Raw genomic sequence first — 13,049 nt, 5'->3', positions numbered from 1 at the left:
ATGTCATATGAAATTCCAGTTTGTCTCTGTGAATCCTTAGTCAGAGATCAAACCAGCATCTGTCAAATTTTGTTCTCCTATAACTCTACTGTTTAACATGTAGCTCTACAATATTTTATTGCTACAGGTCTGATGCCATGCTGGCCTCTATTGCTATTAGCCCATTATGTGAGTCTACAACACACAACCTTACTGTAGCTGGGCTGAAATGTTACATTGGCCAGCCAGACACAGAATTTGAAGACAGAAATAAAAGGATATTTTTACTAATTTTATGCAACCTTGAAAACAGGGATAATAATAGGGCATATTGAGAGGAAATGGAGAACTATGGAGTGTTGAGATAAAGAAAACAGAGCAAAGATACTGAACTTGAAGTGAGGTCATGAATTTCTCAGAAAAAGAAAGAACTGTAATTTCTATTTTGAAACTTAAGACTATTATTATTTTAAGAATACTTGTAGGACTGAGAAAAGTAATATACAGATATTCAGCAAAATAGTTCTATTTGTGAAAAACAGGTAAGAAATGTCAGAGGGGACAGAATGACACACAGAGTGTCATTTGGACTTCAGCTGTCATTTGGGAGCCAGCTCAGACTCTGATTACTCATGTAATCCATGCCATCCATGCCCTCAGAGTTCAGGAGTTACTGGGATATAACAGTGCTTTCCTTTTCTTACCTCAGGTCTGTGAGAATCACAACAAATGAAACTTGACTCTCGCATACAAACTGATGGAAGCCACATCTGTAGCATTTCTCAGACCTCTCCTGGAAAGAATGAGCATCTCTTAATTTTAAGTCTCATCCTGGGTATTTTCTTTAACAAAAATTTGAAGTTCTTAATTACTTCAAAGGAGTATCTACGATTTTATCAAATTTGTCTCAAATCAGCCTATGTGCTCAAAACCTATTAACAAGGCATGTGTGCTATGGTTGCACAAATCTCCTTTCCTTACTAAACTAGGCCAAATACCTCTAGGAAGCCAAATGAAAGTTTTATCTTTTAGAAATTACATTAAAAAATTAATTTCTTTTAGACAATCCTATGAAATTTATTATCATGTTAATCCTACTAATCAAATGTGCAGGAATAAACAAGAAAGTATATTCTTTATGTGAATTTTTGACTCTTCCTCTATGCTTCTACATGACAAGTATTTTCAATCAAGCTGTTTAGAACACCTGAGATATTCCCCAGCAAATGACTGCCTTGTCTGAGCCCAGTCAATATTGACACCAGTGGGCATGCATCACTTGACATTCAGATGCATTTTGCATTTGGATTGAAGAACAAACCACTCCAGGCTGTCAGACACACATAGCCCAGGTAGGATGCATGCATTCTGCTTTGTACTTTGGTAAGGGAACTCTAAACTGGCTAAATTTTAGTCAAGGACCAAATAGTCAAGAATCTGGAGATGATGGAGAGCCTTGATAATATAAACTCTGTTTTAGAGTTGCTGCTTACAATTTTGTTTTGTAGGTTTTCTTGAAGAATACAAAAACTTCTCCTAAAACCACTGTATGCCCAAAGAAGGGAGCCTGAAGATACACAAGTTGACTGCTGAATACTGAGGCAAAAAGGAAATAACTGTGTAGATATGAGGCCTGTTGGACAGCTTTATAAATAGAAGTCACTGGATCACAAAAAAAAAAAAAACCCAAACAAAATCTTTATTTTACTAAGGTTTTAAAAAATATATAATTCTACTATTTTAAAGTTATCATTCACGTACTACAGAGGAGGTTTCTAAAACGGAAATATATTTATATTCTACAGACTGTTCTTAGTAGAGCCTGGCCAAAAAACAGCTGTTCAAAGAAAGGCAATGATACAGTAGTCAAATGAAATAAAATGTTAAAGAGGGCAATACTTCTACTGATTCCCAAACTACATAAAGCAGCATTAATGCAAAACCCCAGGACACGACTGGCTAGATTCATAAGCAAGAAAAGGTGGAAGTGATGCCACATTTCATCCTAAAGTCCAGTCACTGATGCATTCACCTGGAAGAAGGCACTAGGCAGAGAAGACTCGTGCCTGTTTGAGGAGACTTTCAGAAGGGTTTTGAAATAAACCTCCTTGTTTTGTTTCATCTAAGTGTATACTGAGTCAGAATGACTCAAGTCTGATATGTAAACCACACACTGGGGAGATGGGACATCCCAGATTTTTAATCTCTGTTCAGACAGACATTTAACATTCTTGAAGTGAAACAGATAAATCAGAGGAGAGTACCCCAAATACCCTGTGAAACTCTGGTTAGATCAGATCTGTGGGAAGTGTTGAGCCTACAAAAAATAAGACCTGTCCCCTTACAGACTGTAACTGATTGGCTACTGGATAAGACAGCAATTCCTCTTGTTTTCTGTTTTGTTACCCTAATGTTTTCTTTCCTTTCAGTTTGGCAGCCAGTCCGATAAATAAAAATCAGTTATTGGTACAGACTTTCTCAGAATTCATGGACAAGTTTTACAGATGTGATGATAATGCCAAGAAATTAGCTTCAGTTCTAGTTTTCTTAACAGAAACTCCTAAGCAAACACATTGTTACTTTTAAAGAACATAAGGAAATTTAACAATCTAAAGGTGTGTCACTTTCTTCTCACAGTGATGGATCCAGAGCTGGTGATACCTCAGCAGAAATTTTGAACAGTATTGCACTAAAGGAATATTACATGTAACAGATTTTCTGTCTTTATTTCTTATTATAAGTTTGGGGGTTTGGGATGATGAGAAAATTCTGCTTAGAAGTTTAGTAATGTGTTTCTATGTTTATTTGTCAGGTATTTTCAAATTCGTCCCAATGGTAACTCATTGTGAGACAATGTGAGATATTTTTATGATTTCATAGTAGCAGCAGAATGTATCACTTCTGGTACTATCTGAATAGTTTAAAAGCTGCATTGGAACATTGTACTTCTACAAGTTATAACTCACTTTTTTGGAGCTGTCTTTTCTTTTTTCTCTTTGCTCCTTCTCCTTTCTCCTTCTCCTTCCCCTTCCTTTTCCCCTTCCCTGTCCTTTTTAAAGGAATTATGCTACGTTTTTCTGCTCAAAAGAATGTGGTTTGCTTCTGCAATCCAATACAAGCAAGGGTTAATATTTTGCATGAGTTAATTAATTTTTACAAATCACAACAAAAGGAAGCATCACAGAAGAAATTTTCACTTCCTGTAAACAAGGACACATGCTGTTGAATATCTGTTCACCATATTTTAATGAACTACAGTATCTTGGCAAAATAACAGACAACACCCTTTCTTTCTCTGACAAGGCTTGTGAGAGAGGAAAACAATCTGGCTGTAGGATTGCACAATTGCTGTCAATAAGACAACTGCTCCAATAAATATATATTACTCACTTTTTTTTTTTAAAGCAGTAAATATGACTGTAAACTTTACCCAGTAGTATACTTTTTCAACAAGATGTCTGAGTGATTTGTTGAGTTGGTGTTATGTTATCTTTCATGCTCTTTGAGATTTCTGTCTATATAAGACAGTCTGGAACCACCTCAGTGGAACAATGTTCTTTACTGCTGAATTACTTAATTGATAAGAAGTGGATGCAGAGGCTAAACCAAAGAGCCATTTCCTTGGATTTTCTTTACCATGTGGATTACACACAGCAGTAGACATTTTGGATTAAATTTCTTTGAAGAGGCAAGATAAAAATCCAATAGACAAGGTCCCTGTGTCTCTGCTCTGAGAACTGGGTGAGCAGCTGGAGTAAGTAGATGTACATAGCATCATTTTTCCAAGATCAATTTCTTAAATAAAAACTAAATTAGCTCAAATATTATTTCTTTATGTTAACCTACTGAACTTCTTTTAACCTGAAGCTGCCATGAAAAACTGCTTGGAAAAAAAGAAAAAAAATTTTTTTCGTTTGCTTCCAAATGAACAAATTCAATTTTTAATTGTGATGGCTCTGTAGCCATTTTCACTCTGATACAGCTCACCCGACTCACACATCTCTTGTAATTTCAAGCAGTTTAGACTGTGTTTTCATGCTGATGAGACACTGGCTCTCCTAGATGCTAATTTTTTATTATTATTCTGCATAATGATATGTTGGAAGTATTTAAAAAGGTAAATTATGGTTTGGGTTGAGGTTTTCTTCTTCATTTACAGAAGAATACTTTCAAAGACTGGAAGCTTATGCTTTCTTCAGGGTTGCATACTTGAGACTTTTCATATTATCTTGAAAAGGACACTATAAACATGTTACATGTGCCTAACAAGCAGTACAAAATAAAGTTATAAACACATTAGATCACCCCTCAGTGTTTATACTTGTGCCAAATTCCTGAAGGTATGATACTGTAAGAACAAACCACAGCAGACTAAATGCAATCAATTTTACAAGTGTACCTTATGGAATAAATGAGTAAAGCATACATGTGTTGAATAATGTTTGTGTTGCAGATGTTCATTTAGTATCTGTTTGTGCATTCATAGTTCCAGGCTTCCCATCTGAACATATCTATTCTAATGAAGCTTTGGCAGCAGCTCTAGTTGCAATGTCATACGGGTTGGTACTTGCTGTCTGTGTCTAGTGCCTCAAAGAATAACAAACAATATTAAACAAACCCAAACTTCAGTGCTAATGAGCAAGACATCCCCACTCTGCTCCAGGTGTTTTACTGACATACAAAATCAGGACTAAACAACTGCCCTCTGACTCCCAGATCATGTTCAAATAGCGACTAGACACAACATGGAGTTTGAGAGTTTAAAATAAATATAGTAATATAAAAAATCATCATTAGGTGTATTTGTCACAGTAATTCAGTAGTGCTTCCCCCAGTTTTTTAACCTGCAACAAGCAATAGAAGCAGTTTGCATCACTGAAGGATATAGCAATCAATTAATTTCTCTGGCACAGATTGTGCTTTTTAAGGCAAAACCCAGAAACTGATGAGAGATTGCTGTCAATACCTTTCTACAGGTGAAGGAATGTCTCTTTAGCAACTGAGTCCCAGGCCAGCAGACTGTAATAACAGATGAAGTAATTCAGACTAGTTAACTTTCAAGCTTAGCTGCACTGCTACAGTCAACAGTGCACAAATGCTGCCCAACTGCATGAAATTCAATTGTTCTATCAGCTCCTGCTAAGTTTTTCTTTAGAGTGCATCATATGTTTGCAGCTTTCCCTGGAATTCTTTTGCAATTACGGGGACTATTTCCTATCCTTGATTAATTTGTGTTTTAGAGTTATGAATGATTATTAATTCTCACTTGATAAACTCTATGCCTTTGTGGGATGGTGTGAGACATTCACACCAATCTGTCCAAGGACTTGGGGCTTTGCAGAACAGACAGTATGCAATTGTGCACCATTGGAATGCACAAGTTTAATTACAAAAATGTACAGACGGCATCGTGGTTTTGTTACTTCGCAATTTTTCAATGTTTTACCTTGCAATCTTCATATTCTCTTTATCTTGATTTAGAAGGAATATAAACACCTGCAATGATTTCTCAGTAGGTAAATTAGTAGTTGAAAATGTGTGTTCCAAGTAAATGGGCTATTTCCCAGTCACTTTGCTTCAAATAAGTTCAACTCTGGCTCCCATCCTTTAGCTATGTTTTCTGCCTACTATTGAGAATATCTTTCTCTCTTTTTTCATCCTTCTTTGGCTGAAGGGCACAGTTTAGTAATTGTTTAACTACTAAACTCTAACAACCAAATGATTTAATGACATAATCACAAAACAGCAATTATTTAACTACTAATGAGTTTTTTTCTTCACTAAGATTCCAAACTACTCTGTAAGCATCTCAAGGCTAAAGATATTAGTTAAAATGAAGAGAATATTTTCCAGCATAAACACATCTTAAGCTCACAAGGAGAGGTACCACTTCACTCATTCATCTGAAAAAAATGCCTATATTTGAGAGGGAATTTACACAAATTAAACTGTATTTCTGAAGGTAGTTATGGAAAATAGTACAACAATAAGTTGTGAGAAGAATGGCCTGAAAAGGGTGAGATATAAATTACATGTTTAAGTACTTTCATATTATCTTTGAAAATCACCAGAAATATTTTTATATTTTACTAAATGATCATACTGGCGGTGGAGCTTTGTTTTTTGAGGTTTTTGTTTGTTTGGTTTTGGTTGGGGTTTTGTTTTTTTAACTTTTGGTTGCTTGGTTGGTTGGGGTTTTTGGAGTTTTTAAGTTAAGAGAATAATAGACAGAAAACCTGAAAAAAAACCCCAAATTCAAACTCTGGAGCATTCTTAGTTATTGGCCAGGGTGAGACTGCACTATAGACAAAAAGATATGAGAAAACTGCATTACTTTTCATTACACTATGTCACCTTTCGATTCAGAGATTTTCATATGCAAATTCTGAGGCGAGTGAAACCGCAGCTCTTGGAGGCACTTCAGGGCTGCTTTCTCCAGCAACTGTGACTCCATTGCCCAGGTAAGGCTGAGTCCAGCGACATTCCACTGAAAGTAATGGCAATGTTTTACTCAATAAAGCTTTGGAAGAGTTGATCATGTATTTGACTGATATTTAACCCAGCGGGGAAATGAGAACACAGGTGCACAACGAACCTTCAGCCTGAACAGCACTGAGTATCTGTGCTGCTCCACTGACTGCAGCAGCACGCTGTGTGCTGCATTCTCCGCTGCCTCTATTCGATGTCAGCTCCGGGCACAGCTGTCCCCGGCTTTGTTGGGCCCCGGGGCTGTGGGGGGTTCCCGCTGCTGGCTGTCCCGCAGGGAAAGGCCTGCCCGCCGCCCCGGGCTGCCCCGCGGCTCAGCCAGCGGGAACTGCGCCCGCGGAGCCGCTGAGGGGAACCGTGCTGGGCCCTGGGCCCGCCCGGGACCGGGACCAGGACCGGGACGCGCTTTTGAAGAGCCCGTTCAGGGCTGGCGGCCCCGGGGGCAGCTGCAGTTGGAGCTGCGGGCTCAGCTCGCGGGAGAGCTCCGGCAGGAAGCCGTGAACTGCTGACCCTTTGCACAACAAAGGGCTCGGAGACACAGGTGAGGGACACACACAGGCGGGGCAGGAGCCAATGAGCCCAGAATTTCAAACCCTTATACTGTGAGGGTATAAAAGTCGGGGGTCCCTCCTAAGAGGTACCCTGCTCGAGCTGCTATTTTATTACTTAGTTACTATACCACGATTGAATTATTTTAAGGCATTCTATGTAAAACCTGTAAGCTGGTAAGGAAATCTGGTCTGTGTCAGTGTGGGAGGTACAGCTGCGAAGGGGCTTCGGTCCCAGCTCAAGGGGTGCAAATATGACAGCCAGAGTGGTTCCTAGGTAGTGGAGCACACAATCTTAGAATGATTTGGGTTGGAAGAGATCTTAGAGATCATCTAGTTCCAAACCTCCTGCTGTGAGCAGGGACATGTAAAATGAGACCAAGTTGCTCAGAGCCCCATCCAATCTGGCCTTGAATGTCCAGGGATGGGACAGCCACAATTTCCCTGGGCAACCTGTTCCAGAGCTTCACCACCCTCACAGTAAAGAATGTTTTCCTCAATATCCAATCCAAACCTACTCTCTTTCAATTTGAACCCATTCCCCTTGGCCCTGTCACTGCATGCTCGGGGTAAATATAGTTTGCGTCAACTTTCCTGGAAGCTCCCTTCACCTACTGAAAGGTTGGAATTAGGTTACTATGAAAATCTTGTTTTTTCCAGGCTGAACAATCTCAAATCTCTAAAGCCATTCCTTATAGGAGAGGTCTCCATACCTCTGATCAATTTGGTGGCCTCCTCTGTACTTGCTCAAACAGGTCAATGTCCTTCCTGTGCTGGGACCCCAGGAAGAGAGGCAGTTCTGGAGGTGGAGCCTCACCACAGTGCAGGGGCAGAATCCTGTTCCTCTCAATGCTGCTCTCACTGCTTTGGATGCGGCCTAGGCCACGTTTGCCTTTCTGGGCTTTAAGTGAGCATTGATGGCTCATGTTAGGCCTTGAGTCCACCAGCATTTCCAAGACCTTCTTGGCAGGGCTGCTCTCGATCTGTTCAGTCCCCAGCCTCTGTTGATAATGGCTGGTTTCCCCGAGAGCATGGCACTGGCCCCGTGTGCCCTCACCAAAGCAGACAGCAGGCAGTGAGAGGCTGGACTGGGCCTGCTGGGCATGAGGCATAGCCTACCACAGCAGTGCAGACCGGGTCATGAGGCCCAACACCAGCAGCAGCTCCTGCTAGCGGGACCGTGAGGCGCGGCACATGGCGGCGGTGTTATACCAGGCTGTGATTCCAGGCGGTGTTGTGTTATACCGGACTGTGAGGCCCGGCACATGGCGGCGGTGCCATTCGGGGTGTGAGGCCCAGCACATGGCGCAGGCCCCGCCCCGGCCCCGCCCCGATCGCGGGTACCGCGATGTGTCCGACCCGCGGTTCCCGTCAGGCAGCGCGCGGGGCCGCGGCCGCCCCCGCCTCCTGCCCGCGTTCCCTCGGCGGCGGCCGCGCTGAGGTGGCGCCGCGCCCCGGTGAGGTGAGCGAGGCGCTTCAGCCGGCGCTGCCCCATCCTCCGCCGGCCCAGGCGGCAGGGAGTGGCTGTCCCGCCGCGGCCCCTACGGATAGGAAGCACGGTAAGGTCAGCCCGCTCCATGCCCCCGGCCCGCCCTGCCGCGCTCCCCGGGCGGCGGGAGCGGCGCTCGGAGGGGACGGACGCGGGGGGATTGTCGCCGGCGAGACCGGCGCCATCTTAGGTCGGAGCGTGGCCTGGCGTCCCCGAGCGGGGCCCCCGCGCTGTGAGGGGCCCCGCGAGCCGCCCGCGGGCCCCGCTGGCACCGGCCGGTTCTGCCCTCGAGGGCGGCCCGGGCAGGGCTCGCTCCGCCCGCGCTCGGCCGCGTGGGGCCCTCCAAGGGCCCCGGGCGTTAACAGCACGAGCGGCGCTGGCGGCGCGGCTCAGCTCGGCCTCCTTCCCGCCCGCCGCGGTTCTGCCGTGCGGGCCTCCCCAGACCGGAGCCCCGGGCTCGAGCCGAGTGCCGGCGGTCGCGGGCGCGGGGCGGTCCGGCTGCAGCGACTCCTGTTCGGCTGCTGCCGCGGCCTGGTACCACCGCGGCTCGGCGGCGTGAGCTGCTGGCGGGCTGGCACCGCCGATATTGCCCTTCCCTAGGCGGAGCTTGTGCCTTCTCATGGCACAGAGGGCAGCGTTGGCTCCTGAGGTTTGTGTTTTAGGGAAGTGGGTTTATGTTTTGGTTTTTTTACAATTTTCAGATGCACTTTTAGCTTGATCATTGTTTCTTTGCTACTATACAAATGCAGCCCTCAATTATAATCCAGTTGTTCCCAGTCCTGGTGGAGCTCTGGATTGTGGCACCCTTCATCAACTAACGTGGTGGAAAGTTATGTGCCTGTATGGGGCGTTATCTGAGAAATACATCATGTAGTCCATTGTGTGATCTGTGTTGTAAGTAAGGTAACTTCTCTGGACATCTGAAATGCAGCTATTAAAGTGGGGAAAAATTATAATTTAGCCATAAGAGGAGTGGCTGAGATCACTTGATCTAGAGAAGAGGAGACTGAGGGGAGCCCTCATGGCGGTCGGTCCTCATTAGGGGAAGAGGAGGGACAGACACTGATCTCTGTGGTGACCAGTGACAGGACCCGAGGGAATGGTTTAAATGTGTGAGGGGAGATTTAGGTTGGATATTGGAAAAAGATTCTTCACCCAGAGAGCGGTTGGGTACTGGAAGAGGCTCCTCAGGGAAGTGGTTGGACCACCAAACCTTCCAGTTCCAGAAGAGTTTTGTCAATGCTCACAGACACGTGGTGGGATTGTTAGGGATGTCATGTGCAGGACTAAGAGTTGGACAGTGTGGTCCTTGTGGAACCCTTCGAACTCAGAATATTCTGTGATTCTATTATGAAAAGGTGACAAGGCTAGTCTGACATATTTCTGGTTAGTGTAAATGTCCTCACTCTTTGAGCTCACTACTAATTTCATTTTAATTATTTGACTTTAGGCTAATCCAAGGAAGTTTGGAGTATTGAAGGGCTCACTTGAGCTTAACAGTGGAACAGACAAATTCCCATTTGAAGTGGTTATGGGATTTTCAGTTACTCTTGAGTCTTAATGTGGCTATATCTACTGTGATTTTCTATAGTGCCAATTTCTGTCCATCCTTATGGTGCTCTTCTACCCATCATTCTGCTATTTTCACTACAGCTGTTACACTCTTGATACATTTACTCAAGTTAGATTTTTTTTGTTGTTTCTATGCGAGTGCTTTTTAAGTCCTAACTTCAAAGAAAAAGAGGTTATAAATACAGCTGGCTTTTAATAAAGTTAGGTATTTTTAAACCTAACTGCCATGATAAAGATGGCTAAAATAGTGCTTTTAAAACAGTTATTTATTGCTGTTTAGGGTAATGAGCTCTCATTTTGTAATCTATCCTGTATGAGGGTTTTAGTTCATCCCTTTCCTAGTAACTATAGTAGTGTTCCAGGGCTTGTGTTTTTGCAGGTTGTTTGTTATTTGTGCCTGCCTAATGAACTTCCATAGCCATGCTTAGTTTTAGATGGGCAGTTGCTTTTTTAAGCAATATCTTGATATAGTTGGTAATGTTATTTTTAAAGTGTTTTTAAGAGGTTGTTCACAATTTTGGTGCTTTACCTCACAACACCATTTTCAACACTTTGTGTCTATGCATACACAAGTATGCACCTCTCGATTCCATGGAGCACCTTTAAGGAAATGTGTGTATAAACGTGAGTATATGCTTATGCACATTCAAACATGAGGAAGATAAAGTCTATTGTCAGTAGGTTTGCTTTTTTTACACTGATGTCTGTACCACCACTGGGAAATATTTAAGCAGAGTGGGGGAAGGATTCACAGTTGGTTTTGTCTTTGAGAGCACTGCTAACAGGATTCCTAGAATACATTTTGTGTGTTAATGTAGTTAAACAAGCTAAACTTTGGAAGCTGTTTGTACTCTAAACATGGATGTAGAGGTTTCCTTTGGTAATGGAGACCACTTGCAGGAGCTGTTCCTGTACATCTCCTCTAATCCAATCAATTACCCCTTGCTGCACTTTTGATTGTTCAGGCTACAGATTTTTGACCTCTCAATTGTGCTGATAAAACTGTTACTAGGCCAGGTTATTTTTAACCTGCTCTGCTTCACACCATAGTTCTGTGCAAAGTTGGGCTGGCACAGCTGAGGACAGGGCAGGAACTCATTAGGCCAGCTTTCTTCCCAGGAAAGAGAAGTCAGTGAAAGCTTGGCTTCAAATTATGACATTGCAAAAAAAAAAATTAGTGAAAAGATGTGAAATTAATCATGATACTTGCCTTTTAAAAGATGCTCTGTATTTTGAGTCACCTTTAAGAGTATCTTAATGTGTGTATCCTGATGCATAAAATGAAATATCCATAAGAGGTATCAGCAGTTGGTGTCACTTTCTAAAAGCCCATGGCTGTGTTATCAAATTCATTAAAACTGTATTTAAGGAAAAAATTGGCTGTGTTACAGTGTAGGTGAGGTTACTACATGTATCTGGTTAACATTCTGCTAACATATATCATTGCTTGTGCCTATTTTGTGTTTTTAGTATGAATTGCATTGCATCCTCTGAGCACATTTTATAATTTATTCCTTTTTTCCCCTGAGGTCAAGTAATACTAAATTCTTAAAATGAAAACACTGATCATTTATGTTGTCTGTTCTGTAAAATAAGCCTCTGAAATAGTAATTTATTTTGCCTTAAAGCCTATTAAACTTTGCCTCAGTGTTATAAAAAAAATGTTCTAAAGAATGTCCTACAGAGAAGAAAAAGTTTTAGAGTTAGGCTTGATTCTCTTTCCAGGACCTGGCATGTGGCCTGTGTTGTCTCTGTCAAGTGGAAATTCACTTCAGAATCTACCTTTTCCTCCAAACAATAATTTAGTTTAGTGTCCTGTTCTCTTTCCTAGCACCATGTCTGACTTCAGCACTCTCAGCTGATGGAGGAAGCAAAGGAGGAGTTGAGCTTTGTGTAGTGGGTCTGGCACTGGCCAAAGGTGTAAATCCAGCAGAAACAGGGCAGTTTGGAGATACAAGGATCAAAAAGTCACCCTTAGGGCATTTCTGTTCTTTATTTCATCTCAGATCTTAACATGTGGTAACACCAGCAGCCCCATTCTCATACAAGTAGAGGATGCTTGTCTGCTCCCCTGATAAGCTGTTACAGACTAATTATTTCTGCAGTTTTATTAGATTATTGGTACTCCATATAAAGAAATAGCAACATTTCTTACTTATATTATTGTTCAGAAATACATTCAAGGTTATGTTAAAAGAAGAAAACTTTATTGGCCATCTCTGTTTATTTAAAAAACAAATAAATTCAATTGTGATGAGATGCTGATGTAAATTTGGTTAATTCCAAAAAGTACAGATTTTTCATGACTAGTTTTATACATTACTTTTTTAATGCAAGAAAACATCTACAGGCATGAGGGACTTCACATCTAATGAGATCTATGCAAAATTTTTATCATGTCTTAATTGGTCATGGAAGTGGTATGCAATGCATTGTAGGTACAACTTGGGGATTTTGCTGTTGTGGAGTTTTTTTTTTTTTTTTTTTGTTTAAATTGTTTTTGATAGGTGGTTTGCTTGTTCTTGTTGATGCTGTTTTGTGGATTTTTTGGGAATTTTGTGTAGGTTTTGTTGGGGTTTAAAGAAAATGTGACCTTATGGGAAGCCTTGGCAAAATCTTAGAAAATTTGGGATGCTGTGAGTTTGGGTGGGGTTTTATTTTGTTTGTGTTGGGCTTTTTAATATGCAAAGAGAATGAAGTTGTAATCACCATTTCACTAACTCATTTATGTGCCTTGTAGAATGCACTTCATGTTTCTTGTGAATCACTTACCTGGAATTTTTTAAAAGATACATTTCACTGTGGTGTCGGAGGCTTCCTTTGATAGTCCCTGGTGTTTTACACAAAAATAGCTTAAATTCTGTGGAGGATATCTTTGGTCTTTTCTCTATAATAGCAAAGATGAGCATCCAAGTCATTGTCAGAATGGTGATGTGGATCAATCTTTGAAGATCTCCTGTGTCAGATCATGTTCA

General features: G+C 41.8%; 1 protein-coding gene across 4 annotated transcripts in view; it reads left to right on the top strand.

Moving 5' to 3' along the window:
* Nucleotides 1-8,418: 8,418 nt before the first annotated feature.
* ZNF280D (zinc finger protein 280D) overlaps nucleotides 8,419-13,049 on the top strand; it is a 38,592-nt gene continuing 33,961 nt past the window's right edge. For 3 of the 4 annotated variants that reach the window (XR_008482881.1, XM_054272617.1, XM_054272615.1), the window contains exon 1: nucleotides 8,419-8,572. The gene's annotated coding sequence lies outside the window, so the exon portion shown is untranslated. Of the gene's footprint in view, nucleotides 8,573-12,053; nucleotides 12,123-13,049 lie in introns of those variants that run through there. The other variant, XM_054272616.1, reaches the window with a different exon arrangement.

Source organism: Melozone crissalis, unplaced genomic scaffold, assembly GCF_028551555.1.
Source record: "Melozone crissalis strain CALT ecotype California unplaced genomic scaffold, PUWL_Pcris_2 ptg000014l_1, whole genome shotgun sequence".
Taxonomy (NCBI): Eukaryota; Metazoa; Chordata; class Aves; order Passeriformes; family Passerellidae; genus Melozone; species Melozone crissalis.
Note: the sequence above shows the minus strand (reverse complement) of the source record. Positions and strands in the feature narration are given on the sequence as shown.